The sequence below is a fragment of the Acomys minous genome, assembly GCF_964271855.1.
Source record: "Acomys minous genome assembly, chromosome: 3".
Lineage (NCBI taxonomy): Eukaryota > Metazoa > Chordata > Mammalia > Rodentia > Muridae > Acomys > Acomys minous.
Window position 1 is genome coordinate 124,969,571 of NC_140485.1, and position 16,123 is coordinate 124,985,693.

Here is a 16,123-nt window from a genome sequence, read left to right on the forward strand (position 1 = left end):
AGGGCACTGGATACCCTGATATTGGATTTATGGATGGTTGTGAGCCACCAGGAGGTTGGTGGGAACTGAACCAAAGTCCTCTGCAAGAACAGTGAGTGCTCCTAACCACTGAGCCATCTGCCCAGACACAGACAGAAATACACACACAGCTACTTTTAAATAACTTCTGTGAACTTCCCAACAGTGTCAACACGTCCTTGATTGTAAAGGTGATTCTAATACGTCCAAACCCAGGAAGACCTTCACTGGTTTGCCTGTATCCTGAGTGATCCCTTACCAACTAGTTTGAGTGTGCGCCCTCATTCAATCAGCTTTATTACATAAGTCTACACTACACATTTCTTGTGTTTTTTATGAATGCATAGTTTTATATGCTCTTTCAAATTATGTCACTAGTATATAATTAACACACCACAAACTACAAATACCTGCCCAAATACTGTCTAGGCTCAGTGAAAACTTTATTTAATCCTCATGTTTTCAGGTTCATATTCCATTACCGATAATGAGACTTGGATGGTCACAAATTCTATTTTATAATCCTAATTACAGGCTAAATAAAATTAATACCACTATACATTTAGCACAGACTGAAGATATAAAGACCAGTATAACAGCAATAAAATATATCAACTTATTAATAAATATGCATTTGGAAATACCGGCCATAATACTAAACTGTGAGTTCTTCAGGCTCATGGTACTTTCTTAGTATGTGAAAAAGAACAAATGAATGGGAGATTTAGAAAGGTAATTTGCAGGGTAACTTATTTCACACTTTCTCTTTAGAAACTGGGTAGCCAGTAGACCGAAGCTCCTGTGACCTAGACAGTCCCAAGAACTACAACTGGTCCAGGGTCTGTTTGTCTGGCCTTCAGTGATGGCAGGATGAGGTGCCCTTACCATCCTCTCCCTTCAAACTTTACAGCTCAGGAAAGCTGTTAACGTATTTTCAAGTGGTATCACAGTTAGGAAGCACGTCAATGTGTGACAGCATTCCTCCTTTGTCGGCCACCTGCAACATTTACTATATCAGAATGGTAAATTTACATTATAATTTATTTTATAAAATTTAATAATATTTGTTATAATAAAATGTAAATTATAAAGATGCTTGAACATCAGCATTCTGAGAGTTAGTGTTTACACCAGCTCCAGGCAAAGTATATTCCTCCAAGAACTAAAAAATGTAAAGAACATTAAAATATGATATATCTCCATTATCATTAAGAGATCCAAAATCAGCGTACCTACTCAGGAAACTAGAGCTCTTATTTTAGTAATAATAATCATTAACTCTATTAAGAGGTTAATATATCACATTTCTATATAGATTCATTTGTTCTCTAACATACATGCCTGCTTAAGTAGTGGAGAGTTTAAGCAAGAATATTTGTCAAGGAGCTGGAGAAATGGCTCAGAGGTTAAGAGCACTATTCTTCCAGAGGTCCTGAATTCAATTCCCAGCACCCACATGGCAGCTCACAGCTGTCTGTAACTCCAGTAGCAGGGGACTCAACAGCTTCACACAGACATCCGTTCAGACAAAACACCAATGCACATAAAATAACAAGAAATAATTTAAAAACAAGAATATTTGTCAAGGCTGCTGCAAATACGCCAAAGTAGCTACACATCATACTCTGCTATACGGAGGTTGCACAGTTAATGCATACACAGGGAAGTTCCCTCATTCTTAAGGAGTAGAGAAAAAGACACTGCAGGAAACATTAGTTCACCTTCTCTGAAAGTGATAACAATGTGAACTAAGCACGTCATTAATATGCCCAAAAGGTAGAGAGTGTAAAAAGCTCATGCCTAACCAGCACCAGGGTGGGTAGCAATGGGTCCATCAGCCACACTTCACTCTACCTTTAAGACTGAAGTCATGGGGCTGGAGAGATAGCTCAGCGGTTAAGGGCACCACTGTCTGCTCTTCCAGAGGTACTGAGTTCAATTCCCAGCAACCACACGGTGGCTCACAACCATCTATGATGTGATCTGATGCCCTTTTCTGGCCCGCAGGTGTACACGCAGACAGAGCATTGTATACATAATAAATAAATCTTGTTAAAAAAAAAAAAGACTGAAGTCATTATTTTGAGACAGCTCCGTTTTTAGGACAGGCGGTCTATACTGGCAGTAAGCAAAGCAGAACCAATGTCTTCACATGCCCACCTATTTATAAACACGATCGGATTTCCTGACTAGGAATTGCTAGATACATTTCTTTCACCTATTTGTCTCATCCTTTTCAACTGGGTTTGTAAAGTTGCCAGGGCTGAGGGCCGCGCTCGGCACAGCACATCTCTCCCTTTTCCCGGTTTTGAGGATTGGAATGCAAGTTCTTGAGAGCCTCCCCTTCCACTCTCTCTCTTTTCAGTTCGCAGAGGCATTTATTTGGTGCTGCCCTCACTGGGCAGGCCTTTCTGAGCGCAGTGCTGACACTTTCCTGAGCTGCGGTGCTTCTGCCAAAGCCAAGGCCCCACTGAAGCATCCCTTTCTTCCAAGAAACCTCTCCCGCACCTTCCCGCAAGGGTTATTTCGCACCTTGTTAAAGTAGCGCCTCAGCCCCTCTGCTGTTTCTTCACCCCGTCTCTTTTAAAAATAGCTTCCTCTCCACAGTTCTTCTCTGAAGCACGCGAGATTGTGCAGGGTTTGATGACAGCAGTGAAACACTCTATTTTCTACCAGTTCATATTCCTATTGCATTTTACTTTCCCATGCATCTTACATAGACCGGAATCGTATAATGAGACTTGCTAAAAATCAGCTTGCACTGTACGACTGTACAAGGCACCTCTCTCTGCTCTAGATATGGTATCTGCAAAATCTCAGCAAGCATGGCTGGGCCCTTTCTATGAAACATTTCTAAACCAGCTGGGGCCATCTTCTAAAAGGTAAATGGAATTAAGGAACTTATTCTTGAGGTCTGACTTTTTTTTAATTTTTTTAAATTAAAAAGAATTGGAGTGGGTTCAAACATGAACAGTACAATCACTGGCAAAATAATAAAAATTAAAGTGTCCTACAAGTTGCAGGAACTAAGGATATTTAGCCTGGAAGAAAGAGAGTAAATAAGGTGACTATTATCATCTAAATAATTGAGGGAATGTCTGCCAGACAATGGGTAAACATATTCTGCATTGCTGCTGATGAAGAGAAATGTCCGGAAGCGGGTGAGGCCTCCCCAAGAAAATGGTGTCTAAGTAGAGGCTGAATACAGGCAGTCCAGAGTCAACTGTCCTGAATTAATTTGCCCATGGCTGGGGATTAAACGATGCCTCTAATGGTCTTATCTTCTCCTAAAATCGTATAAGAAATACTACATTGCAAGGCACCCTGTCACCAGTTGACAGCTCAAACTCAATATATCAGATCTTATACTTAGGACATTAGTCACCGTCATTTTAGACACTTACATGTGCTCAACAAGTCACCCCAGCCACAGTTAGTACCCGATGTATCACAGTGAAAGAATGCAAACATCTTATGAGATGCTCTGCTCCCCTCAAAGGGACAGGGGGCTCATACACAAACTAACCCACTAGACAAAAGCACCAAGAACTACCCTCCAGGGAGTAAAACACCACGCCATGTGCATATTCCAAAAGAACCTGTTCTTCATCTCTCTCCCATTTCCTGTCTCATTCTCCAGGAACACTCACATGTCAAATATAAAGAAGAACTGTCATTTTCCCTATGAAGTAGTGTAGCATAAAAATCTCATAAGGAACTTAAACCCAAATCAGTTGGCTCAAAGGCTATCATAAGTGTTAGATTCATAGGGAGGCACTGCTTTTATAGGTAGAAGGTAGGTTCATATAATCTTTGCCAATTTCAAAACCACAGTGATTATTGTTATTTTTTAAATGTCCTTTTCTTTAATTATCCCCTCTTGTATCAGAATAAAAAAATAAGAATAAAAAAAAATGTGGTCAGGGCAATTTCTTCATGACATAAATTCATGAGATTATCCACTAAGGGGTAAAACTTCTCCATCTGCTAATGACCACTGTCAGGTTTCATTAGGTTTAACACTGGCGAATTCGCCCCAAACACAGCCAAAACTCAACTGATGACTTAACAGATTTGGAGTTTGTCCATTAGAAAAATCTACCATCCACATTTCGGGTCCAATTATTTGTTACATTCAATACTGTTGAGCGATGTGTTTTTCAAAAGGTCATTTAGACTATTCTGAGCCACTTGGCCCATTTTAAAGGCTATACTTGATTAAAATTGGGACCAAGTTCATCATGCATATTACTAAGGTCATTTTAACAAGTAAACAGATTACACATCCAAAAACAATTGCCTTTGGATGTGTTCTTCCCCTCCCCCCCTTCCCCCACCCGGTTTCCTTATTTTATTTTACTGCTTGAATACAGCTGTAACTAGCTGGACATTTTATTAGCCTTGCGTGGTCATGGTCTACACCAGGTTAAAACCATGAGGAGACATTATCAGAAGCTGTGGAGTCTGCTCATTCTCTTGCTGAAAACACAGCAGTAATAGTCACCTCAAGAAGGGTCTGCCAACGCTTCTCACAAGCATATTGCTGCGTGTTGAGTTGCCTTTTTTTTTTCCTCACAACTGAATTATTGTCAAAAGTTAGTGTTGCTTCGCCCTCTAAAAAATAGCCCCTCTGATTCTCTTGTATTGCCCTGCTCTATTCCCAGGAGGCAGAGCAATGGTACCAGCAAAGCTTGGCTTTCACAGATGATGAAAAAAAAACAGCAAAAATATGATAGAGGTGCAGTCACTTGGCCTGAGTCATTTTGAAAATCAATAATGAGGCAAGGAATGAAGTGCTGGGGTCAGGGTTTAGAGTCACCCATTCTGGTGGCTCCTCCAGCCCTAGCATAAAGTTTAATGAGCACATCCTCAGAAGAGTAGAGCTGGCATCTGAAATCCTCATTTTATCCCAGGAGTTCTATATTTCTAGAATAAACTTTGATACGTGGCTAATGACATGAAAATAAACCGAATGTTTATTACCTTGTCTTCTTCCTTGCTTAAAGGAATGGAGACTAACCCATATGTAAGACTCAAGGGAAGCAAGAAACAAAGTTTGATCATTGCTCCACGGGCAATTAGAAGCTGAACTCCCCATGACCTATCTACAAAGTGTTGGGCTGGCCATCAGGACTGTCCCCTGGGACACTGCCCAGTGCCCAAGACGGAGAATTTCATCACCAGCTTTGTAAGACGGGGCAAAGTTTCACTCCAATTCTACCCTCCTCCTTTTCACTTGGCCTCCATGGGGCAAGGGTAAGTGGTGGGGGGGGGGGGAGGCATATACTCCCTGCTTTGCACTGGATTTATCCAAGTTGGCTGACCAAGAAACTTCCTTATATTCCCAGTCTGTGAGCAAGAGCTCCTTCACACAGCTCTTTCTCAGTCTCCTGAACAGAAAAATGGGCACAGAAAACTAACTCTCGATATACAAGAATCTCAATTTAACCATTAAGTCTCTTTCTCAACCATGGCCCGGTGAAAGCAAGCAGGAAAGTCAGACCATGCCTTCAAGAGGTCTTTGTAAGTAGAGAACATAGAATAAACCAGAAAACAGCCAGACACACTTGGTGGAAAGCATGCTGGTGAACTGACCATTGAGAATGAGTCTAGTCAAGATGTTGGTCCGTTTAAGGATCCTTCACTTGGCTGTATGCATACCCAAAGCAGCAGAGAGATAAATTTTCTTTCAAAGGTCGCTTCTGGAAACCCGGCAAATCTAATCTATACCATGTGCCCAGCGTCACACACTGGAGGTCGGCATGCTTTAGTGGAAGTGGTAGCCAGCCTAATCTACTAAAAATGTTACTTATTTAAATAAGATTAAAATATAAGTTCCAAATATAATCTTTATGTCAGCACACTCATAAAGGCATTTTATAATACAATGTGATCTGTCATTTGAAAATAAAAGATGGTGTTTCATTCCCCTGCCAGGGCCTGGTAGCACTGAAGTTTTACATACTACTGAATCCCTTCTTTGTTTGTTTTCTTTCTTTTCTTTTTGGGATGAAATTATGCGTTTGATGCATGCTGTGCTACATACAGCCTCAACTCTGAAAGAAAACTTAAAAATAGTGTTATGCATATATATTCATATGTGTATATATGTGTTTACATATATGTGTGTAAATGCACATATTTAAATATTTCAGTAGTGACTTAAGTATTTTTCATTGTTTCTTTAAATCCCATTAGGACTAAGAGACTCATTATATAACTAGGAATTTTTGAACACCTTGAAAAAGCATATCATAGTAACTGAATTTGCCAGCAAATATTTCTAAATCCATGTACTAAATAAAATGCAAAGTCCCTAAGGGCCAGGACTCTCTTTTTACTATTTTGTTCACTGGAGATGCCTCTATGTCTGCACCACCATCTTTCTCAGATCACCAATATTTGCTGAATTAATAAGGAAACCATTTTAAAATCAGCATTCCCCAAAATGCCCCTATGGTGTCTCTTAAGTGGACCCAAGGCCTCAGGGCTGAACAATGCTTCCCTGGCTATTGAGACTTAGGCAAAAGTTCAAGTTGGGTAATTCAGGCACCAAGGGCTATTTTTAAACCGAAACCTTCCCACAGCAGCGAATTCAGTTCACTTCACTGGTACAGCACACTGCCGGGGCTGAATGAGAAATATCCAAGATCTTAATTGGTGCTTCCGTTTGTTAACTGTTGAAGCCTTGTACATTATGACATTGTTTTCTAAACCACTTCAATCAAGAGTTTAACGGACCATTTGAAAATATTTCAGGAATATTTCACTGTCACAGCAACTGGAGTTCTTTTGTGTTTTTATTTCAGGGCAATCCCTCCCTCAAAAAGCATCACAGCTGCCCGGTACCAAGCTCACAGGGATCAGAGCCCATGTCCCCACAGCAAGTGTCACGGTGACCCTACAACAGATATTCCCTCCTTTCATATCCTCGGGGCAGTTGGGTAAGTTTTAACACCACCAACCCCAAACTGGAATTCACCAGGTACATTCCCTTTGTTCTGATTTCAAACCCAGGCTCCTGGCCCATAGGGATACCCACTTCACCTGCCTGGTGCATTCCCATAGACATGTACTTGGTGGTAAAAATGGTTAGTCTAATTTTTTTTTTTAATTTTTGAAAGAGTCTTAGCGTGAACAATTGCATACCATGGTTTGGCACGGTTTGGCCTGGAGTTCAGACCTTGCTCCACTAATGACTCAGTTCCTTTACTTGCAACACAGAGATAATACTCCAAATCTTCTCGGGGTGGTGGTGAGCTCCCAAGTGGGGCGTAGTGCCTGCTGTGGGCCCTGTCATAGGCCAAGGGTTCTTTAAACTTCCAATACCTTCCTCTTAACTTATTTGCTAAATTGTCCCTGTGCCAATTTGTTTTTTAAGTGGTGTGTTCATTCGAGTTATACCATAACTGCAGAATAAAATGACACTGCATCCCCTGTAACGACAAAGTAGAATTTCAAACTGATAGAATATGCTTTGGAAGAGGGTTCTAGAAGCCATCTGTTCCAATCTCTTTCGTTTCCAAATGCAGTCCAGAGAGCTGGGGTGACTGGCTTCCAGGCTGTCACAGAACGTTCACTGCCGACACAGAGCCAGGCCTTCAGTCCTCTCACACTGCACTCTTGCTATACCTTTCCTGGCTCTTGCCTCCCATTACACAGGCATGGCAACACATGTAATTTTCAGACAATTAAGAAGTATAAAATAACCTCAATTTAATTGCATCCAATTAACAAGGCAAATTAGCGCTTCATATGTACACTATTAAACTAGTTGTCTGGCTTCCAAAAGAAATAAAAGCATAGTTTCAAACGAATCTCCCATTTTGGAGCACTAAGCTACTTAGAATTTAAATTACCTTTTCAATAATCTTCCTTACATGGAATCAGACGATACCTCTAACTTAAAATAAATATTTTCTGTTCCTAACGAGGTAAGAATTCACAGTGCTATTTTGTAACTATCGGTAGTTTCTCTCTCGCTGAACACATATGATTTTCTATGGTGCTTTATATGGTTGTGTGAGGGCAGGCATGTATACTTACAGAACCTTAAGTTACTACAAATGAGGGTGTGTCCACATTTACTGAAAGCCTGGACGCCAAAGCCCCAGGTTTTTGCTAGGCTTTTAACATCACGTGGGTCTTCCCCAATGCAAATAAAACCTCCCATGATCTGCTTTCTTTTGCCAAATGAAGCTTTGCATTTTGAACATTAAACTCACTGTCCAACGCTATCATGACTTAGATACAAACTGGTTACCAACTTAAAAACATGTTCTATAATAGCTATCCAATGAATCCACCCCAAATTATGAATGTTGTATGATTTTAACTATGAGCACTTTTATACACTAGTAGTTGATGGTCAGCTTTCTCTACAACTTTGTAGAGTTGCTTAAAATTATAACGACATACCACCCTTAAAAATGCTGCTCAGCCTGCGTAAGCAATTAATGGTTAATAAACTATTTTAGTCATTTGTTTATTTACTGCATGTCAAGGTAATATTAAGACAAAGACCAAAAAAAGTCTCACTGTCACACAACAGAGTCAGCCTCCATACTAGATGTTATGGCATTTTCAACAGTCAGCTTCCATAGTGTGTGTGTGTGTGTGTGTGTGTGTGTGTGTGTGTGTGTGTGTGTGTGTGTATGAGAGGGGGGGAAAGAATATGAATATATGTTATGGCATTCTGACCAATTCCTTACCACCAAGACCTCTATAGCCTTTCTAAAATAACACAATTCATAGCATCGTTTCTCTGCCTCAATACTCAAGTGCATCCCAGCTTCCTCCACACCGTTCTAACTGTCCTAGGGGATCTACAACCTTTCCAAGCTCTCCTGGCCCTTCCCCCTCCCTGGTACCACCATTCTGCCCCACCATACCAGTCACTTCCTTTATTTGGCCCTCAAAGCTCCAGTTCCATATCGCCCCTTTCCTGCATAGACCTTCAGTTCTTTCCAGTTTAGGAAGCCGGAAGCTTCCCCTTATATTCGACCGGGCCTTGGAAGCTTTAACTCTATATAAATAATAAGGTCTACTGGTAGACGATACATCACAAGATTGTAAGAAAAGAAAAAAAAATCTTGAAGTTGGAGATAATTTCCCTGTTGGCTTGCAGTTGAGTCTTGTCTGTAGAGTCCAAGCTTGGACTGCCACTCACATGTCCAACATTATAGATGTGAGGGAAGAGTAATTTAACAAAGTGATCCATGGAAAAAGGAAAGGAAAGCTATCCTCACAAGCCTTTCCTTCCTGTTCTTTTCCATCCACACCCTATTACTCTAACTCATAATTGTATGAAATTAAATCCTGATATTTGCAGTCACGTAAATATGTTTTCTAGAGAATTGCAAGTTTCATCCTTCAGTAGTTGTTGAGAAATACATAGGTCCAGTTACATTAATGACTCCAAAAATTAATTGGTTATTTAACACAAAGACCCTGTTGTTGTTTTTTTTTTAAAGAAAACAAAACAAACAATCAAACTCCAACTTGGTAATTATCCACCAATTGCATCAATGATACTGGCCAATTCAGTTTACTAGATCCCCAGGTAAGTATTTTTGAAATTTAAATTCCTTATGACTACAAACACAAGTACAAACTGAAGTCAGCTCATTCAGTGCCACTAAAAATGTAAAGGGGGTGAGAACCAATTGGTTAAAAAAAAAAAGCACTATAAAGAAGGAGATGTCTATTACACATTTCCATCCAGTCTCAGGAAACTCACTTTCCACAGCCATCTTCTAGCATGGCCTGATTTGCTAAGAGCAGGCCTCCCTTATGCCTGGTTGGATAATCACTTATGTAGTCAACCTGCCTCCGAGGCCTGACCCTCAAGGTCTAGCCTTATCTTGTTATCACTTCTCTCTTGTTATCAGCCCTCCAGCCCCAGCGCACATGGAGATCCCCCACCCTCCTGAAAATTGCACTGTTCATTCAACACTTCCTCATCCATTTTTCTTTACTTGACTCTCAGCTCCTAGTGCAGGATGATATAAACCTCTTTATATCTCCTATAGCACTGAAAACAAATTCTGTCTTACAGATAAATTCACCAAGTGACTAATGTCTGTCCACTTACTCCCTTTCTGATTTGACCTATCATTATGTTTTAGTGGCTAACAAAGGCCCAACTCGTAGGAATTGCTTACACAATACAATGACTAAATAATCAGCCTGATGAGAGAACATCTGTCATGGTATTCTGAAATGACAGCTAAGATTATGAGTGGAGAGTTAAAAAATTAAAAAAAAAAAAAACATGGTCCTAAGTATTCCTGCCCCTGCAATCAACCATCCTATGAACCAACAGTGATGAGACACTACCTGCTTTCTGCCTCGGGGACAGAAGCATCGTTTTCATCTTTTCTTTTCCTCTCCGTGTCTAAGCGGTTTGCACCCTGCTTTAAGCTAAAAGGAAAACTAAACTTACAGATTACCTCAGAAAATGGATCACCTGTCAGAGCTGATCCCTCAAATGATGGGTCATGATAGGATGACCAGATCTTTGGTCCAGACCAATGGTGGATGAAATATCAAGTAGTTCTGGTTGTGGTCTAATGTAAACACGTAGCTAGTAAAGGCCTACGTCACTCTAGTGCTGGCTCATCTCAGAAAAGCCACAATTGCACAGGGCAACACACACATCCTCTTTGCGAAGTTTTGGATTTACATCACGATAATTAAATGCTACAATACTTTTCCAAAGGACCTAAAGGTATCCAAGACCTTTTGCAAACCCTGATTTTCAAGCTCAATAGGTTTTACCATAACTTGCAAAAAAAGGGCGCACGCACTACTCCACTGTGACAGCAGAGACAAATAAAGTAATACTATTTCTCAGACATTTGCCTTCAAACAGGTACAAGTATGTGACCATCAAGTCTCCCTGCTGTTTTTATTACTCTATGCCCACTCACAGTTTCACAACCAAAGTATTTACTTAGTATTATTGAAGACCTCCGGCGATTATAGCAAACCCACCTACCCAGGATGGCTTGAGGTTCCATAAGAAACCCGAACACCCTGAAGCTGAGTTAGCCAACTTCCTCTGCTCCACTCTCTGATACTACCCTAAAAGTCACAACAGTTAATGTGAACTCAGAGTGAATTCACAGGAAACTTCATAAATGGCCAAGTCTACCGCTGAAATGTTCCAAGAGAGGCATACAGAAGGGCGGCTTCACCTACAGGACTGATGAAGCGGGAGTTAACGTAGGAGAAGCTTCTCCCCATGCCTGTGTGAACTAACATGGGAAACCTGTACTTTAGCCACAGGAGAATAGCAACCCTTAGAGGCACAGCCATCTATGGGGTTGATGTGAGCCACTTTCCTCTTAATACAACAGTCACCACACCAGAGGTTTCCATTATTTCGCATCCAATACACTTTCACCGTGCCAAATATTTTCTACCAATCTTTCTTATGTTGGAACCCTCAAATGAACTTCTGCTAACTGCTGACACTAAGTCAGGAACTGCAAAGAAACACAGATAGCCGACTTATTATTTGTTGTGGCTGAAATGAAGTCCTTCCCATCTTAAAAAAACAATACTGCCAAAGTATAAAAAATAATTTCATCATTTTACAGGAATAAGCATAAGGCAGGCAGTCAACCTGGTTTCTGAATAATGTCACAGTGCCAAAACTTCAAGCCGACACACGTACCACCATTCTCCAAGGCACGCCTGCATGTATGTTGTCTCCTGTTTTGTTTCATGGTAACAAGATTTGTAAACGCATCCCGTGGAAAGGGAGCTGATCAAGAGATTCTGCTATCTAGCCTTCCAGTGTCGTCATCGAGGACCATGTACTTATGTGGTATGTTACTCAAAATAAATTATTCTGATACGCACTGCAGAAATGTTTTATCTACATTAATACTATTTTTTGAAACACACCCCCAGGATCTAACCAGTTTTAAAATATAAGGTATCTTATATTTACAGTGTGCAGGCAGTACATTCTAAATATGTTAATGCTTTAATATGCTACTATTCCCCCAACTGTCTGTAAACCAATTTTCAGCAATTTAATCTTAAACAACTTGAGATGCAGTTAGTTGTTGCTAACAGTCAATCTGATAAAACACAATCACTGAGACACACTACAGATGCCAATAAGCGAACCTGTGCTCTACTCCTATTCTCAAGGCAACAAGCTCTCTCAGAAAATTCCCCCAAAGATTCAGCTCTGTGATACAGCACAGGAGGAATAAATATACCGCCCATTTCAAACCTAGTGGTCAAAGAGATTATGGCACTTGCAGCGCGCAGTCATGTGGATAGACAACTCCTTCCCACTCAGAATAAAAATGCAGCTGTAATCTGGCGCCATGCCTTCTTAGGGATCCACCAGAATTTTCTCTTAGTAATAAAAAAAATGATTTCCACCTTACTCGCATGAAAAGCATTCCTGTTTTCATAAACTGCTGGACATACTCAAACCCGACATAGTCATTATACAGTCCTCTTGGGAAACTGGCAAAATTGTATCTTCATATGGTCTATAAGACTTATAAGCAAACGCGCACTTGCAAATCCTAACACATATATGTATGTCATAGTATATACACATATTTAAAAGAGCCTGGTTTGCTGAAGGACAAGTATTATCACTATCGCTAGAGAAAATGTGTCTAATAAAGTTCGATGGCCCTTTTTCTAGAAGGACAGATGACTACCAATTTAATTACTATGAATCTTATTAATATTTCAAGTAATTTCTGGGTCTGGTTATTCACGCAAAAGCGACAACTGTGCTGAAAAGAAAAAAATCAATAGCCCTTGACAAGGACTCTGAACTGAGAGAAAAATAAAAAACAAGTCCTCCTATGAATTACTAAAGCCTGGCGTTGGGAGTGGAAGAATGTACCAATATAATTTTTTTAAATAAATTGAGTTACTTTTAAAATGGCAGAAAAGGAAGGAGGAAAAAAAATCAGTTCAATTTTTCTATTATAATGAAAATACCGGAAGCAAGACTCTATGTGTTCATTTTAGGCCTAAATAACTGTGCAGAGCATAAGGGTTTTGCAATGTCAGTTGCACACACAGCTTCCTGTGTGAATTCTAAACCATTACAGGTGTCCTGGGGTTTGCAGTGTAACCGATCATCAAGAGATTCCTCTGGTTGCGCCTCCATGCTAGCCCCCAGCCCAATCACACTACAGTGGGTCTCTATTAAGACTCTTTTCTCTCCATCTCCGGAGTAAGAGCACCCACTTTCCTTTCCTTCCCTCGCTGATGACAGTCAAAAGCTTTCGCATTCAGAGAACTAGTTCCTGCAGTCCTTTGCACTTAGATGCTTTCAAGTAGGCGAGTGAGGAACCAGTACAAGAAACCCTCCCTCCCCTAGGTCTCTTCTCCTCTGGGAGCTGCATCGCTGAGGCACAACATCCAAAGACTCTCTCCGACCTTCTAGCCTCCACACAGAGTGAGCTTGGAGGGTTGGGGGTCGCATTTTCTCCAGTCCTCTGCTGCACTGGATGTGTTATGTAAGAGGGACAGGACGCGGGAGGCACATGCGTATAACGCGCACCGATCTGTGATAACAGCTGGGATGGCAGGGCAGATCTGGAGTCGTTCCCCCACCAAATACGACAGACACCACACACGCACATCACCCCCACCACACACACATATAAACGCACACGTACATACAAACGCACACACTGAGCTATGTTTTCCTGTCTTAGCCCTACCAGTACCAGACGCACAGAAGGGAGAGGAGGGGGGGTTGGGGGTAAAGAGAGGTGAGAGGTGCGGCGGCAGCAGCACATCTGCTTTGATAGCAGCCAGCAGAGCCGCCGCGGCAGAGAGCCCCTCGTTAACCCCCTTCCTGTGGCTGCACCACGTCATGGAACATTCCCGGAACGGGCCAACGTTCCACCCACTTCAGGGAACAGACATAAAGGCGCAGACCCAGCTCCTCACGGTGCACAGCCCAAACACACATGTTTCTTCCCGATCCCCCGACCAGAAGCACAAACAAGCATGCAATCTGCCCCCACCCGTCTCCACGCGCCCGGGGCTAGCCGGCGGCGGCTAGAGCCGCTCTGCGGCCGGTGCACCCGCAAGGCGAGGACGCCTCCGCCTGAACCTTCCATGGAGACAGTCCCCTCCTTCTTCGCTTCCTTCGCTTCCTTCCTTCCTTCCTTCTCTCCTTTCTTCCTTCCTCGCTCGGGAGGAGAAAGGAGTCACCGAAATGCCCACAGCCAGTGCCTCCACTGCGCTCGCTCGGCCGCAGGCCGGCGGCCCGGCCCTTGCCGTCCGCCCGCCCGCTCGCTCGCCCGCGCCACCCCCGGCCCCGCGCCGCGCCCCCTCCCCCGCTACCTGACAAACGGGCCGCCAGCCGCGGCAGCCGCAGCGGTGGCCGGGCGGTGCGCGCCGGTGCACGTCCCTCATTAGTAACCAGGCACATTCCTGCCTCCAGCGCTCCCGCGCGGCCCCCTCCCCCCCCCCAGGACATTACGCAAAGCAGCCTCCCCTCATCTGCATAGATCCTCAGCCAGGGTATTCCCCGCATTTCCCAACGCGCCCGACCCCCCTCGCCGAGGTCTCCCCCATCCCCGCCCCCTCCGACCCTCACCCCTGGGCCACCGGGAAACCGGCCGGGAGCGCGCGCAGCGGAGGGGGCGATGGAGTTGGGCGACGGCGATTTCAGGGTAAAGTGAAACAAGCTCGATCTCTGGAGCTGGCAGGAAAAACACAGCGCCGAGGCCACTTACCGAGCCGAGAAGGGACCTAGATTCCCGCCGCTCTGCTCTGCCAGTGGCCGGTGCGCCCTCCACGCACCCCCGGGCTGCACCCAGTACCCAAGAGTCGAGGCGTGGAGGGAGGCTGCTACCCTGCCAGGAGACCTTTCAAGTTGCTCGGGCTCCCTGCAAGCTTCAATGTCCAAGACTCAACTTGGCAAATACTTGTGCCACAGTCACCGAAGATGTCTCTCTCTCCCTCTCCCTCTCTTTTCTTTTTCTTTTTCTTTTTCTTTTTGCGGAGACCCTCCTCCACCGGGGAGAGACAGCGCACGGCGGCGCCCCGCTCTCCAGCTCTCCACCCCCTCACCTCCAGCCCGCCTCCCGCCGGCCGCCAGCCTCCCGGCCGCGAGCCCCTCGGGCGGCTGTCAGCTCCCGGCAGTCCGGGTGACAGCGGCCGAAGGAGGGCACGACGCGGCGGGCGTTGGGGGGTTCCTCGCAGCCACGGCGGCCGCTCACCTGTAAAGTCACCGCTGTGCTGGAGGAGGAAGAGGAGGGAGAGGAGGAGGAGGGGAAAGCCCCCCGATGCCCTTGTTCTTGCTGCCGCGGCCGCTCCTCGCCCAGGCTGAGCGTGTCTGGTGGGGGGTGTCTGGTAGCATTTCCTTAAGGACAGAGGGAGGGCGGGCGCGGAGGGAGGGAAGAGGGAGGGAGGCGATCCCCACCGCCAGCCCAGGCTCCTCTCGTCTTTATTTATATATTTATTTATTTTCGGACACCGTAAGCAGATGGAGCCAGGGCAGGGGCCGGGGCCGCCAGGCTGTGGCTTGAGCCGCGGGGCCCGGGCCGCAGTTCGTCGGCGTGCGGGAGCCGCAGCGGCCGCCTCCCCTCCGGGCTGTGGACGCACCGGGTTATTCCTGGCAGCGCCTCCCCGAACAGAAGTTACTAGGAGGAGTGCGCGGCGAGGGCGGGAGGGGGGAGGAGGCGGAGGGAGGGAGGAAGAGGGAGAGACTCAGCCAGCGACGTCATCGGATCCCCCAGCGCGTCCCTGGGAGGGAGGCTGAACCAGAAAAACCAGTCTGGAGCCGGCCAGCGGGGCGAAGGAAGTGCGGTGCGCCCTGCGACCCGGACTAGCCCCGGTGGTGGCACTCGGGGAGGGAAGGTCGCGGCCGCGCTCCCTTCACTCGGAGCACGGATCTCCCCTGAGAGCAGGCATCAGCTTGCCACGCAGAAACACTGGGGCGTCTGGAGCAGTCTGCGAATTTCCTACTAGGGTGTGGAAACCTCCTTCGTGCCCATTCCCTTCCCACCCCACCCCCTTCCCACGTACCGGTTCCTTGCCTTCCTAAGAAACGGAATTAGGTGATCTCTGTGGCCCGATCACATTTTGCCCGAGTACC

General features: G+C 44.6%; 1 protein-coding gene across 10 annotated transcripts in view; it reads right to left on the bottom strand.

Annotated features, from left to right (window-relative positions):
* The window catches only part of HIVEP2 (HIVEP zinc finger 2), a 189,206-nt gene extending 173,551 nt beyond the window's left edge, over positions 1-15,655 (bottom strand). For 3 of the 10 annotated variants that reach the window (XM_084777029.1, XM_084777026.1, XM_084777038.1), the window contains exon 1: positions 15,246-15,655. The gene's annotated coding sequence lies outside the window, so the exon portion shown is untranslated. The other 7 variants (XM_084777039.1, XM_084777032.1, XM_084777036.1 and 4 more) reach the window with 4 other exon arrangements.
* Positions 15,656-16,123: the final 468 nt, after the last annotated feature.